Genomic DNA, 15,900 nt, shown 5'->3' with positions numbered 1-15,900 from the left:
TTTTTCTTGTTGCTTCCAAACGCCAGTTCGGGCCAAACTTAGCTTATAAAGTATATACATACTTCCTGGAACAGAGGCAGCGTCGAAAAGCGACGGCCTTGTAGCAAGCCGAACCCGACCTACCCGCTTCCCCCCACGTGCCTGGCTCCAATGGAGCAGGCCTGCCCCGCCCTACCCCGCCCAGCCCCGACCCGACCGGACTTTCGGGACTGCTGGGGAAAGGGGAGGAGGCCGAGCCTCGGAACCCGAGGGCAGAGCCTGGTATAAGGATGACGCTGGGGAGGCTCTGCTGGATTTGCAGAGAGTTTGGGGGCCTAGGAGGGCAGTGTCCAAAAGTTTCTGTGAGTCTATGTGTGTTAGGGGGAGGGGCACAATCCACAGGAAACTTTTGCAGTTTGAAATTTTGGGGGGCGGGGTGGGTGAGAGGAAGGAGAGAATGTTAAGTTTTAAGGTAAAACTGCAGTCGTAGTTAACATGAAACAACCCAGATAAAATGCTTCCTAGGAAGCCTTATGAGACCATCTTTGTAAAATAAAGCATTAATCGTCACGTTCGAAGTTCGCCGTGGCATATGAACTGATGTTAGAGTTTGACATTCCATGACTCTGGTCCTGTAAGGCAAGGTAATTAGGGCTTCAGTGTGCAACTTTATCCTCCTTTAAGCAGAGAAGGAGCAATGACATTTGACGGACATTTACTACCCGATTTTGTTTCCTGTGAGATCTGGTTATTCTCTTCCCTTCACATCTGTTTATAGCTCTTTTAGTTTTTCCCATGCGGTAAGTAAACTCTCTTTCTTGGAATTACCAATTTATTAATGCATTTGAAGAAAAGGTTTGAATTAGGAAGTTGAAGAGCTAATCATACCAAACAATGGAGTCCAGAAAACATCTTTCAGGAACTTAAGCATTTTGCCAAACCGTTAAAGATTATCCTCCGCCCTGCTCCCCCCCCCCCCCTTTAAATTATTTGACTGATCTTTTTCCCACCATCACCATTTTCAGCTTAAATTCTTAATAGGTTGGACAAACTTCACCATTCTAACATCAGCATCACCTTTATACTTGGTTAAATGTAGAGACTGTCCGGGCTGTACCCCCAGAGTGTGATTCACAGTTTCTGAATAAGGACCCAGGAATATGCATATTCAGCAACCATCCCTGTGTTCAGATGTGCTTAGGAAAGCACTGCTCCAGACTTCCTTCTGTACCTCCTTGGAACCCATGTGGTAGAGTGGTAAGTGGCTGCCAGTTTTTCTGCGATTTCCATTTGATAAGGAAGGAAGCATTACCAAGCTTAGCACCACTTCCAAGATCTCAGAGAGGCTCAGTAAGCTTTAAAAATTGAATTTCAATGACTTAAGTCTAATCCTGATTAACTACAGTGAAATCCTTTTTCTAAAATATATTTTACATCTTCAAATTTGCCATTAGTTTGTGATGATCATATCCAAAATAGTGGTTGAGTTTTTTATACCTGATTAAAGCTGCACTTTTACATCTAACCTTAGCAGGAACCTGTACTCTACCAGTTCAAATACAGGTTTACAAGCAGTTAACCCATCAATTTTTTCTGCTTCTGTTTCATGGAAAGCTAGAGCTGCTGGATAAAAATGTATAACTTTGATGATTAAGTGCTTTACAAGTTTTTATTTAAACTCAGCTGAGCCCTAATGTCTCTAAAATCCTTTTACTCATTTCATCAGATTTCCTTTTTATTCTTCCCATTTGTTGTATGACCCATCGCCATCCTCCTGAAGTTACCAAATTCGTTACTCAAACATGTTACTTGGTCTTCTAAATGACTCAAAATCATAGGCCATGAAATATAAACACTCTCACTTTTCTTCCCCTTTCCTTTTTAATTTACAAGCTCATCTCCATATATTGCCTCAGAAGGAAGGAAGTCCTTACTCTTGTCCATGCCTCTCCTTCTCCAAATTAATTCTTGGCCTTAGTCTGGTGTATGTTGTCTGTGACTTGTCAGCCTTATTATTCCTTCGCATTTTATTATTTTTTCTCTCTCCACTCTGGTTCCTTCCTCCTTATCATGCCATATCACCACATATATTCCTCTCATCCTTTAAGAAAAAAAAAAAAAAAATTGTCCTTATATATCGTGCATGCCTCCTCCAGCAACCCTTTGCCTTATTTTTAAAATAACTTTATTGACATATGATTTTACAAACCATATAATTCATCTATTACAAGTATACAATTCAATGGTTGTTAGTATATTTACACAGTTGTTAAACCATCACCCAGATCTAATTTTTGAACATTTCTATTACCCGCCAAAGAAACTTCTTGTCCATTTCTAGTACTCCCTATTCCCACCACAGGCAAAGACAACCACTAATCTACTTTTTGTCTCTATGCATTTGCCTTTTATAAACATTTCACATAAATGGAATCATACAATATCTGGTCTTTGGTGTCTGACTTCTTTCACTTAGCCTAATGTTTCTGAGGCTTATTCATGTTGTAGCAGGTATTAGTATGTCATTCCTTTTTATTGCCAAATAATATTATAGGGATATATCATATTTTATTTATCCATTTATAAGTTGATAGATATTTGTATTATTCCCACTTTTTGGCTATTATGAGTAATGTTGCTATGAACATCTATGTACACTTTTTTTGTGGACATATGTTTTCATTTCTCTCTATACCCAGAAGTTGAATTGCTGGATTTATTTTTTTGGTATATAACATATTCTAAGTTTTAGGTATATAATGTGATGATTTGATAGGAGTATATATTGCAAAATGATTACCACAGTAGAGTTAATTAACATTTCTATAAACTCGTATGATTACCTTTTTTTGTATATGTGCTATGAGAACGTTTAAGATCTACTCTCTTAGCAACTTTCAACTATACAATATTGTTAACTATAGTCACCATGTTATATGTTAGATCCCCACGAGTTATTCAACTTAAAATTGGAAATTTATACCATTTGAGCAACATCTCACCATTTCCCCCAACCTCCAGACCCTGGCAACCACTATTCTACTCTCTGTTTCTATGAGTTCAGTTTTTTTTAGATTCCACATGTAAGTGAGATCATACAGTATGTGTCTTTGTCTGACTTATTTCACTTAACATAATGCCTTCAAGGTCCATCCATGTTGTTGCAAATAGTAGTATTTCCTTTTTATGGCTGAATAATATTCCATTGTGTATCTATATCACATCTTATTTATCCATTCATCCATTGATGGATATTTAGGTTGTTTCCATGTCTTAGCTATTGTGAATAAAGCTGCAGTGAACATGGGGATGCAGATATCTCTTTGAGACAGTGATTACATTTCCTATGGATATATACCCAGAAGTAGAATTGATGGATCATACAGTAGTTCTATTTTAATTTTTTGTGGAACCTCCATACTGTTTTCCATAGTGGCTGTACCAATTTACATCCCCACCAACAGTGCATGAGGGTTCCCTTTTCTCCACATCCTTGCTAACACTTATCTCCTACCTTTTTGATAGCAGCCATTCTAATAGGTGTGGGGTGATCTCATTGTGGTTTTGATTTGCATTTCCCTGATGATTAGTGATGTTGAACATCTTTTCACGTAACTCTTGGCCATTTGTATGTCTTCTTTGGAAAAATGTCTATTCAGATCCTCTGCCCAGTTTTTAATTCAATTGTTGGTTTTTTGCTATTGAGTTTTATGAGTTCCATATATATTTTGGATATTAACCCCTTATCAGATAAGTGGTTTGCAAATATTTTCTGCCATTCCTTAGGTTTGCTTTTTATTTTGTTGATTATTTCTTTTACTGTGATGTAGTCCCACTGGTTTATTTTGCCTGTGTTTTTGGTGTCATATCCAAAAATGCATTGCCAAGACCAATGTCAAGGAACATTTTCCCTGTTTTCTTTTAGGAGTTTTATGGTTTTAGGTCTCACACTTGAGTCTTTAACTTGTTTCAAGTTAATTTTTGTGTAGTAAGATAGGGGTCGAATTTCGTTCTTCTGCATGTGACTATCCAGTTTTCCCGGCAACATTTATTTTATTTTTTTTTTAAACATCTTTATTGGAGTATAATTGCTTTACAATGGTGTGTTAGTTTCTGCTTTATAACAAAGTGAATCAGTTATACATATACATATGTTCCCATATCTCTTCCCTCTTGCATCTCCCTCCCTCCCACCCTCCCTATCCCACCCCTCTGGGTGGTCACAAAGCACCGAGCTGATCTCCCTGTGCTATGCGGCTGCTTCCCACTAGCTATCTATTTTACATTTGGTAGTGTATATATGTCCACCGGCAACATTTATTAAACTGTATTCTTGGCTCCCTTATAGTTGATGGTATATGCATGATTTATTTCTGGGTTCTTGATTCTGTTCCATTGATCTATGTGTCTGTTTTTATGCCAGTACCCCACTGTTTTGATTACTATGACTTTGTAATAAATTTGAAATCAGCAAGTGTGATGCATCAGCTTTGTTCCTCTTTCTCAGGATTGCTTTGGCGGTTTGGGGTCTTCTGCAGCTCCGTATGAATTTTAGCATTGTCTGTCCTATTTCTATGAAAAATGCCATCGGAATTTTGATAGGGATCGCATTGAATATGTAGAACACTTTGGGTAGTATGGACATTTTAACAACATTAATTCTTCCAACTCATGAACACAGGATACCTTTCAATTATTTGTGTCTTATTCAATTTCTTTCATCAATGTCTTACAGTTTTCAAAGTAGCGATCTTTCACCTCCTTGGTTAAATTTATTGCTAAGTATTTTATTGTTTTTGATGCTATTGTAAATGGGATTGTGTTCTTTATTTCTTTTCCAGATAGTTCTTACCATATATGAATACAACAAACTGACTTTCTCTGTCAATTTGTATCTTGCAACTTTATGAAATTATTTGTTCTAACAGTACTTTTATGGAGTCTTTAGGATTTTTCTATATACAAGATCATATCATCTGTAACTTTACCTCTTCCTTTCCAATCTGGATGCCTTTTCTTTGTCTTGCCTAAGTGCTCTGGCTGGAACTTCTAGTACTATGTTGAATAAGAGTGGTGACAGTGGGCACCCTAGTCTTCTTCCTGATCTTAGAAGAAAAGCTTTCAACTTTTCATTGCTGAGTGTGATTTTAGCTGTGGGCTTATCATATATATGGCCTTAATTATTTTGAGGTACATTCCTTCTGTACCCAATTTATTGAGAGTTTTTTGTCATGGAAGGATACTGAGTTTTGTCAAATGGTTTTTCTGTGTCTACTTAGATGATCATATTAGTTTTATTTTTCATTTTAATAATGTGGTATATAACATTTATTGATTTGCATATGTTGAATCATTCTTGCATCCCAGGAATAAATCCCACTGTTTGCTAGTATTTTGTTAAGAAGTTTTGCATCTGTATTCATCAGAGATAAGTGTCCTGTAGTTTTCTTTGGTATTAATTCTTCTTTAAATGTTTGGTAGAATTCACCAGTGAAACCATCTGGTCCTGGGCCTTTCTTTTTGGGGATGTTTTGATTACGGATCCATACTTCTTACTCATTATTGATCTGTTCAGATTTTCTATTACTTTATGATTCAGTTTTAGGTTGAATTTTTCTAGAAATTTATCCATTTTTCCTAAGTTATCCAATTTATTGGCATGTAATTGTTCATAGTAGTCTCTTATGAACGTTTATATTTGTATGTTATCAGTTGTTTTAGTTTAGACTGTATTAGAAATAATTTCCCTATCTCTGCACTGTATTTTTTTAAAAGGTATTAGAAAAATGTAAATGCAAAAAGGAAAAGAAAGAGCAAAATAACTTGGGAGAAACCTAAGCCTGTTGCTAGTTATTATTTTTATACCAAAATGCCAGTTTCCAGCTTCAGTCTGTAGCTGGTAATTGGATAGTATTATTTTTGTTTTTTCTTGTTGGAGGGGCTATGGGGGAATTGAACTTTGGGCTCTATAAATACAAGACAAAATGAAGCATGGCAATAAAAATAGAACCTGCCTACAAGTCCATGCATCTCTCTTAGACAAAGTTCTGGGCAGCAATGCCAAGTTCTTATCAATATTCCACTTGTTTCAGCCGGGGTACATGAGCAGAAAACTAGTAAGTGCTGAGCATAGTATCTGAAAGGAAGAGAACCTACTCCTCTTCTTAAAGTGTATGGGGGTTCCTTGACTCCCCACCTCCCCATCCCAAACAACATTTGGGTAAGATGCTAATAATACCAGGCAAATTAGCCAAAATCCAGACTGCATATAGGAAGAGAAACCCAAGCCTGGAGGGTCAATCTTTAAATGATCCAGCACTAGCCAGATAGGTTTGATTTTCAAAAGAGTCATGCACTGGCCCTCTCTCCCACTGCAGATCTACTGTTAGTTCTCACAAGGCAACAGAAACATCAATAGAACCAGTTTCTGTGCTGTTCTAACAGGCATGAAGAAAAGTTTGACCACTTCCAGCTACCTCTCAAGAGAGAAGCAGACTAAGCCCACCTACCCCACTCTCCACTCCCTACCCAGGGCCTCTTATGGGAGCTAAGCTGGCTCTACAACCAACACCATGAGCAGCAGTGGCATGAAAAACATGTAATGAATGAAGTGAACAAAGACGCTGGAAGCCACTTTGTGCCTACGCTACTAATTTTCTGGAGTTAAGGAAGAAAGGGGTGGGGAGGAGATTCGTAAAACATACAGAGAAAGGTACAGCAGCATTGTTAGGCTGCATGATACATAAACACATGCATTTATGTTTGGTCATTAAACCCTACGTGTTGTGTGACATGAAACCTCCCAGCTTTTAGTTTCTCCCCTCTTTAATCATCTCCAACACTGCAGCTGGGTAATCTCAAATCCATTGATCTAATTGTTGCCTTTCCTCTACTTTAAAAACATTCCTGTTCACAGCAGTAAAGTCCTGCTGATAATGAGAATCAGCTGTGGAACATTTAAAAAAATACAGATTTCCCTACTATACCCCAGAGATCCTGATTCCGGGGTTGTAGGGTGGGGCTCAGGAACCTCATTTTTTGATTATGAGTCGTGTTTGAGATCTGCTCCTTTACAGTTCTTCTAAGTGCTTTGCATATTTAGTTCACGCAAATCACACATTTACTTCTGAAATAGGGCCACAAGACTAGTTTTGACAAACACTGAGCAAAAGTGATGTGTTTTACACTCACATGTGTCAAGAAACAGCCTCTTTTTAGAGCAGCCAATGCTGTACACTCCATATGCCTCTGCCCCTGCCTCAGCAACCAAGGATACTACCTGCTTCAGGTGGCACAGCTATGAGATGGTGGAGCCGTCTCCAATAACCTGGATCCCTGAGAAACTACGTGGATCAGAGTCCCTCCCCGCAACTTTAGTCTGAATTGGACATGTAATATGAGCGAGAAATAAAGAAATAAACACTATTACAGTAAGCCACTGAGGTTTAGGGGTTCATTTGGCACCACAGCAGAAGCTTAGCCAACCCTGACTGATACAAGGATTTGCAAATGCTTAATTTACATTGATTTTTATCATATATTCCAAGTAAATATACAGAAGAGTTCCTGATTTATGTTGTCAAATTCATGCATTTTGTGTTTCAGGCCTCTCTTGCCATTTCTATATTCTGACGAGTATTCTCAGATTCCAAGAATATTTATGAATTTACCATTTAAATGATGTATGTGAATAAGAATTTTCTTGACATTTCACAGCCAAAAGCAAGCAAACAAACCAAAACACAATGAGTAGAATGCTGAGGTGCTGATGCTAAAAAGAACCCATCATCCATCCATCACTCCCAGTTTAAAACTTTAGTTTCATTCATATCAGCCTAATTCTCTCAATAAATGTCTTTATGATCAGAAAATATTATAAATTTGAACTTGTAAAATAAATGTATGCTCATAAAATGCCAGTTTTATGTTTTATATATTGGTTTTAGGTAAAACTATATTAGAAGAAGTTAAAAAAAGAATTGCTTTTAGAGCTATAAAGAGTAAGTCCCAATTCTCTTTCACATGCTGCCCTTAATTTAGTAATAGCAACCCTGTTAGACCTGAGAGAGACCTTGGTGTTTATCTATTTGAGCCTCTTATATTTGCTGATTTGTTAGCTAAGACCCAGAGAAGTCAAGCGAATCTCTCAAGGTCACACACTTGGATAAGAGCAGAGCCAGAAGAACCCAGGGCTTTTCTACAGGGAGTGCTGCCACATGAAGTACTCCATCTTTGACTTGAGCAATGAGCTGTGACTCTCAATTCACCCAAACATTTGTTAAAGTGGCAGGATGTCCCATAAAGTGTTTTCCAGATGTGAGAGCTAGGTCAAACTATTTACTTTCGAGATGTAGATTTCTTATCTATAAAATAAGAGCAAATAATACCTATCTTGTAGCTCTATTTCGATTAAAAAGGATATCACACATGTTCAGTGTTAGACCCATTGTCCCTTGGCCTTGAGTAAACAAATTTAGATTTATTGCCTTCAAACTTCAGCCTATACTTCTAGATCAGGGTTCAACAAAGTATGGCTTATGGATCAAATCTGGCCTGGTACCTGTTTTTATCAATTCAGTCTTACTGGAACACAGCCACACCAGTTCATTTATGTATTGTCTATAGCTGCTTTTATGCTACAACAGCAGAGATGACTAGTTGTGACAGAGACCTTATGACCCAAAAGCCCCAAATATTTACTTCCATGCTGTTTTCAGAAAAATTCTGCTGACCCATGTTCTAGATTGCTGAGATCATTTTGAAACTACTCTTGATTCTTTCACTGAAGTATCGTTCAAGTAGCTCTTCCCCTGACTCAGCCACAAATTTATCTCTATTCGAGTTGTTCCTGAAAATATTTGGGACATGGGCAAGGAGAGTCCCAGGGCACAGCACAAGAGAGTGCCTTCATGGTTGACAATGATTACCACTCACTGGACACACTTATCTGAAGAAGTATGAATCCACTAAATGATACCATCACCCAGTTTTCATTTATCAACTATGTCATGTATCTGTCAAATGCCTTTCTTTTTTTTTTTTTTTTTTTTTTTTTTTTTTTTTTTATAGTTTTATTTATTTTTATTTACGGCTGCTTTGGGTCTTCGTTTCTGCGCGAGGGCTTTCTTTAGTTGCGGCAAGTGGGGGCCACTCTTCATCGCGGTGCGCGGGCCTCTCGCTATCGCGGCCTCTCTTGTTGCGGAGCACAGGCTCCAGACGCGCAGGCTCAGTAGTTGTGGCGCACGGGCCTAGTTGCTCCGCGGCATGTGGGATCTTCCCAGACCAGGGCTCGAACCCGTGTCCCCTGCATTGGCAGGCAGATTCTCAACCACTGCGCCACCAGGGAAGCCCTCAAATGCCTTTCTAATGTACAGAAGAAGATGAGGTACACACTCCACATGATCACTGTTTTTCCCCTCCCAATGGGTTTCAAACCTTTGTTGTTTCTGTATCCTTCAACTCCATTTCAGCCCCATCCTTTGAAATTTGAATTATTCATCTAACTATAGTTTTCTGGCAGATCTCCTATTATCCTGGTAAAGACTGGTTATCTGTCAACAAATCTGATTATTCTTCCTGGGCATACTATATTTCCCAGCTTTCTTTTTGATCACGGTGCCCAAGTGGCTGAGTTCTAGCCAATGGAAGGATTGCAAAAGTGATGTGTGCTACTTCCAGGCGTGGCCCACAACAGCATCCCGCTGATGACCCTTCACGGTCTTTTCCTTTCACAGCCTGGAAGCAGATAAGCAGGAAAACCCAAGAAGCCATTTGTTAAAGATGGTAGAGCCACGAGATAGAAGGAACCTGGGTCCCTGAATCTACTCTTAGAGGGGAGCCACCATTCAGGAACACCAATCTTGGACTTGAACAAGAAATAAATTTCTCTTGTATTTAAGTCATTATATATATTTGAGGTTTGTTTGTTACAAAAGGGAGTAAAATTTTCACAAATACACTATCATTCGCATCCTATTACTACCAAAGGGTCTGTGACCACATAGCAAAATATCCTGATAATCAAGTTTTCTGGACAAAGAGGTTAAAAGTTCTGCAAAGTGGATGTCAGTGGTCTTTCACTATATCCTCACCTACCTTAGCCTATAAATCTCCATGTCACAGTTTTTGTTTTGTATTTTCTAGTAGCTCAATCTTTTTTTTTTTTTTTTAAATAATGCTCAGGGGTTTGTTTATTGATTCAATCAGTCAACAGATGTGGGGCCCTGACTAGGCACCAGGGAGATGCTAAACCAGACAGACAACCTTCTGCCTCTAGTGCTTCCTGATTTGTATTCGTGAATAACTCAGTGAACACTGCCTAGCCTCAGTTTCCTCAGCTATCACACTGGGGTAGCAATGGTGACCTAGTGTTTAATGAAAACAGTGTAAGTTCATGTCATTTGACCCAGGCCTGACATATGATCAGTGCTCTGTTGGGGAGGAAGAAAACTTTCCTCTACCCTTCTAGGTTCTCCTGGCTAGATTATTAAATTGACATGTAGCTCATTCAGTCTTAATTGAGAAAAAGCAAAATAGGCACAGTTGTTCTGCCTGTTAATAATCGGTTCAACGAAGCACATCTTCCTCAAGAAGAGAGCCTCATACCGGCTTCTTATTCTCCTTTATTCTAAGACTTCCTTCCCTTTTCACACAGTGATCCTAGTTGGCTAGTTCCTTTAGTGTTTCTGAAACCTCGCTCTGTGTTTTGACCTTTCTAACACTCTTTACAGTTTTATGCCATCCTTTTACTTGTCCTGGTTAATATGCCCTTCCTACTTTAATCTCTTCTAGGAATTAAACTCAGAGAACATGTTAAGTCACACTGATTTCTCCCCATTTTGCTTTCTCAATAAGAGTATTGATGACTTTGTTTAGAATGCTATCATCTCTCATGCAGGCTTCAGTTTTAATCTTTGAAATTAGATTAAAACGTCTTATTTACTGTCTGTCTCTCTGTACTAGCATTCAACAAGTACAGGGACTCCCTTCACTGCTTAGAACATGGCCTGGCACATCGTAGGCACTCAGGTATTGTATCTATTGAATGAATGAATGAATGAATGAAATCATGTCCATCTTTTCTCTAGATTGGATCCCAACCCAGTTTTCTACAACCCAAGAATCAGAGGTAATTAAGTATAGCTTACTCCCTCTCTTCATTATTAAGGAGTACGAACTATCCAACACTTTTCTCTCAAACTGTGGTTCTCAGCCTTAGCTACACATTTTAGGACCTCTGTGGATCTTCTGAAATCCCAGTGCTCAGGCCACCTTCCCGATCAATGAAATCCAAATCTCTTAGAGGCAGGACACAGACATCAGGGAGGACACTGCCTAGGTGATTTCATTGCATAGCCAAGATTGAGAATCACTGCTGGGTTCCTGTTGTTTCTGTAATACAGTCTTTCCTGTTAGTGAAAATTAAGTCCAGAAACCAGTAACTATTATAACACCATCTTGTGAGGGATCCTAAGGTAATAATAATGTACATATATCAATTGCTTACTATGCCAGGCATTGTACTAAGGGTTTTTCATACATTATTTCCTTTAGATCTCATGTCAACCCTGAGGGGAAAGTTAATGAACCCTCCCTTTGTAAACAAGGTTACTGGTAACCTCAGAGAGGTAAAGGAAAGCAACACTGTCAGTCAAGTCAGTTAAGAGTCTCTTGGGTGTTTGCTCTTAATTTAGTGATATCTACAGCACAGGGGTTTTCAATCATGGGCAATTTTGTCTCCCAGTAGGGTTACTAAATAAAATATAGGACTCCCAGTTAAATTTGAATTTCAGATAAACAATGAATAAATTTTTAGTACAATTCTATACCAAATGTTGCATGGGACATACTTATACCAAAAAGTTATGTGCTGTTTATCAGAAATTCAAATTTACCTCGGGGTCCTCTAATTTTACTTGCTAAATCTGGCAACCCTACCCAAGGGAAAATTTAGCAAAGTTTGGAGATACTTTGGGTTGTCAAACTGAGGGTGTGCTACTGGCATATAGTAGGTTGAGGCCAAGGATGCTGCTTAAGACCTTACAATGCTCAGGACAGCCCCCACAACGAAGAGTTATCCAGCTTCAAATGCCAATAGCGCCCAGGTGGAGAAACCCAGATCTAGTAGATGCTGGGAAAGATAACTGCATTATGCCTCTGGCAACTTCTATAGTTTGTCCTCAAACAGCCTTATTTCATCCTCTGCCTAGCTAAAGTAATATTTAATATTCTTTTACATTTGCATTTTAGTTAATGTTGTGCATGGAGATAGCATATTTCTCTTGATCCTGATACCTCTCCATCTCATTACAGAGAAGATGTGGGGCAGGCTATGGCCACTTCCTGCCATATCTTTCTGTGCTTTCTCTTTCAGCCCCACATTTGCACTTACTGTTTCAAAATCTGTGTGGTCCCAGTTAAGACACCCTACTCTCTGAAGTCCTGTTTGCACCAATTTGACTTAGCTGCAATTAGCACAGAGAAATCTGGGACTGAAAGGTGTCATAAAAGCCCAGATGGCAAAGGGAGAAGATAGCTGCATGCAAAATAGTTTATTGCTAATAGAATGATGCTTCTGAAGATAGCAAATTTTTATGTTGTGAATACCATTAGCATGAATGGCAAGTATTTGATAACTTCTACAGGTGTGCTACCTTCAGATGTTTTCTCAAAACTTTAGCAAAAGAACATTGAAATGAATTTTACCTCAGTGATTTTATAGAATATGCATTATAAGCCTGTCATGAATAAATCTAAGTCATTTTATTTTATAACATGCATATTTTCCAGTTTGATTTTGGAATCTGTAAAAAGCATGCTGGGTATTCTTTCAAGTATTGTGACCGAACATAGGGTGTATTTGGTACAAAGTTTTAACTATTTCTTCAAGAGCTTAACCATTGAATCATGTGCCAGAATTTGAATTTCAAAAGATTTAATTTGTCTTTTTCAGGTGTAACTTTAATACACTCACCTTAGGGTGTTCCTAAAAATTGATTTGCAAGGTAACAGATGTCAATTTTATGCCACGAAAGGTTAGAGCTTGAGTTACTTCCCAAAGTAAAGCTCACTTGCCAATCAGGCTTTTAAAAATATATACTTATTTCTATTATTTCTATATAGAGGATTACTGTGCTTTAAAATCATCATACTCACTACTTATCTCTCCCAAAAAGAAGAGACCATGAGTTTTGGATAATATAAAAAGAGCTCTGTCCAAAGGTCCTCTTATCCTGAGGTCCCAATAAGGATTATCCGCATTAGCTAGGGATAATCATAATTATCACAAAAATCTAATATACATATACAGTTAGTTGAAATATGCACACACACACATATATACACACACATGCACTTCACTGTATGTGTAATATAATTGGTTCTTAATAAATATGAATTCTTTCCACTCCTCCAAAATTTTGAATGTTTATGAGACATGTACTTGGTATTTCCAGACACACTTTATGTGTCTGTCTCTGAAACTATTAGTTGACTGTCTACGTTAGTATGACTTCACTACTCTACTGTCCTCTGGTTCATTTCAGAAACATCCTGAACGAACACATCAACTCTTTAACAGAAAGCATCAACCGACAGTTTACACACCAGAGCTCTTTGAACCCCTTGCCTCAAAATCCTCATCTTATTCTATCAATTCTAAACTATCATACCATGATTCTTACCCAGTCCTAACCAAGTTGTTACACTGGAAGACCTGCTTTAAATCAAACTTGAAAATCTCAAAAATCTCAGCTATTACTGCCCCTGACTTCTCCTCACCCCCAACACAAGGCACTTAAAAGGCTCTGTTGAGGTGGTATTCTCTCTAACTCAATAAACTCAGTTTTGTCTTACCAAAAGGTAGTCTTAGGGGAGCCAGCTTTTGACATTTCCATTAGATTATGAATTCCTAGAGGACTATCTATGTCTCATTAATCTTATCTGCAGTTTTTTACAGGGTTCTTCTGGGCAGGTGGTTATCAAAGTGTTATCTTCAGACCAGTATCATCAGCATCATCTGGGATCTTGTAAGAAATACAAATTCTCAGGCTCAAGCTCAGCTCCACTGAATCAGAGGATGGGCAGAGCCCAGAAATCTGTGTTTTAACTAGCTCTCCAGGTAATCCTGATGTACTCTTAGGTTTGAGAACTACTGTAGATCACAGCAGACGGTCAATACACAGCAAGTGTACGGAAAAAAGTGTGATGAGTCTCAAGTGGAGGTATGGTAATTCCTAGTTAAAATAGATAAAGTACAACATGGCTTTTTGGAGGAAGTGACAATTGCGACTTGAAGGATTAGTAGAATTAGTAGAATGTAGTTAACTTTGGCTGAAGAAAGTAGGGTTTAAGGGTGTTGAGCTGGAGAACAGAAATTGGAAAGAGGCTGAAGCTAAATTGTGAATGTCTAAGGAATTTGGACTTTTTTGTACTGATAGCAGAGGGTCACTGATAGTAACAATGCACTTAGGGATACAGTATTGTAAGGGAAGAATAATTCTGTGCTTCAGTGGAAAAACTATGCAGTGTCTAGAGTACACTCTTCTGGGCTATCTGCTTTTGATTCTATGGAACCTAATTTACAACTCTATAAAGTGTAAAAGCTGAGAGCTATGCAAAATTATTCTTGTCTATAAACAAAGACATTCTTGTTTATGCAAATTCTGTCAACAGACTTTGAATTGACTTTCTTCACCGACAGTGGAAGAATGTGTCCCCATCTGCACATTCATTCTAATAAGCCTGTTCTATGTCTGTTTGGATTCTCCTTTAAATTGGTTGTAACATCTTACTGCTTCCGTAATTAATGAGTTAAATAAAATATTTAACGTGTTAATTTTTATATCTGTCTTGATGTTACCTTTTTTGGGGGATAATTATCCTTAGACAGTACTCTCTGACCATCTTATTTCTCTAATAGAACCTATTTGGGATATACACACATGCGTAGACACATACATCAAAGCTTTTTATTTAATATAATGATATTCTTTTAAAATAGCAAAAGGATCTACTATTTTTGCTATATTTATTAATTATTTGGGCTATGAAACTTTGCATCGTGCTTCCTATAAAGTTCATCTACAGTAATAAAGGTATTTTAGAGCTTTGGAAATATTGTTTTATTTTATAATAATAAACAATTTTAACAGTGGCAACAAGGTTAGCAGAACAAACAAGCTGAAGGGTACAGAGGTGTGTGGAACATGTTTGCAGAATGCCAAAAAATCACAGTTTGCCAATCCAAAAATGGGCAGAAGACTTAAATAGACATTTCTCCAAAGAAGACATACAGATGGCCAAGAAGCACATGAAAAGCTGCTCAACATCACTAATTATTAGAGAAATGCAAATCAAAACTGTAATGAGGTATCACCTCACACTGGTCCCAATGGCCATCATCAGAAAGTCTACAAATAGTAAGTGCTGGAGAGGGTGTGGAGAAAAGGGAACCCTCCTGCACCATTGCTGGGAATGTAAATTGGTGCAGCCACTATGGAGAACAGTATGGAGGGTCCTTAAAAAACTAAAAATAGAGTTGCCATATGATCCAGCAATCCCACTCCTGGGCATATGTCCAGAAAAGATGAAAACTCTTATTTGAAAAGATACATGCACCCCAATGTTCATAGCAGCACTATTTACAATAGCCAAGATATAGAAGCAACCTAAATGTCCATGATGAATGGATAAAGAAGACGTGGTATATATACACAATGGAATACTACTCAACCATAAAAAAGAATGAAATAATGCCATTTGCAGCAACATGGATGGACCTAGAAATTATGATATTAAGTGAAGTAAGTGAGAAAGAGAAAGACAAATACCATATGATATCAGTTACATGTGGAATCTAAAATATGACACAAATGAACTTATTTACAAAACAAAAACAGACTCACAGACATAGAAAACAAA

The 15,900-nt window shown here is 37.9% G+C and overlaps 1 protein-coding gene and 1 long non-coding RNA gene across 6 annotated transcripts in view; one reads left to right on the top strand and one right to left on the bottom strand.

The window, feature by feature from the left end:
- Window positions 1-15,900, bottom strand: part of OXR1 (oxidation resistance 1) — a 463,267-nt gene that overhangs the window by 100,413 nt on the left and 346,954 nt on the right. The window lies entirely within an intron of this gene.
- On the top strand, window positions 98-14,821 carry LOC309647233. The gene is made up of 3 exons (XR_014255875.1): window positions 98-1,236; window positions 11,067-11,107; window positions 13,937-14,821. It is a non-coding gene; the product is annotated as an uncharacterized lncRNA (long non-coding RNA).

This window comes from Balaenoptera physalus (assembly GCF_965194825.1).
Source record: "Balaenoptera physalus genome assembly, chromosome: 17".
Classification (NCBI taxonomy): domain Eukaryota; kingdom Metazoa; phylum Chordata; class Mammalia; order Artiodactyla; family Balaenopteridae; genus Balaenoptera; species Balaenoptera physalus.
Note: the sequence above shows the minus strand (reverse complement) of the source record. Positions and strands in the feature narration are given on the sequence as shown.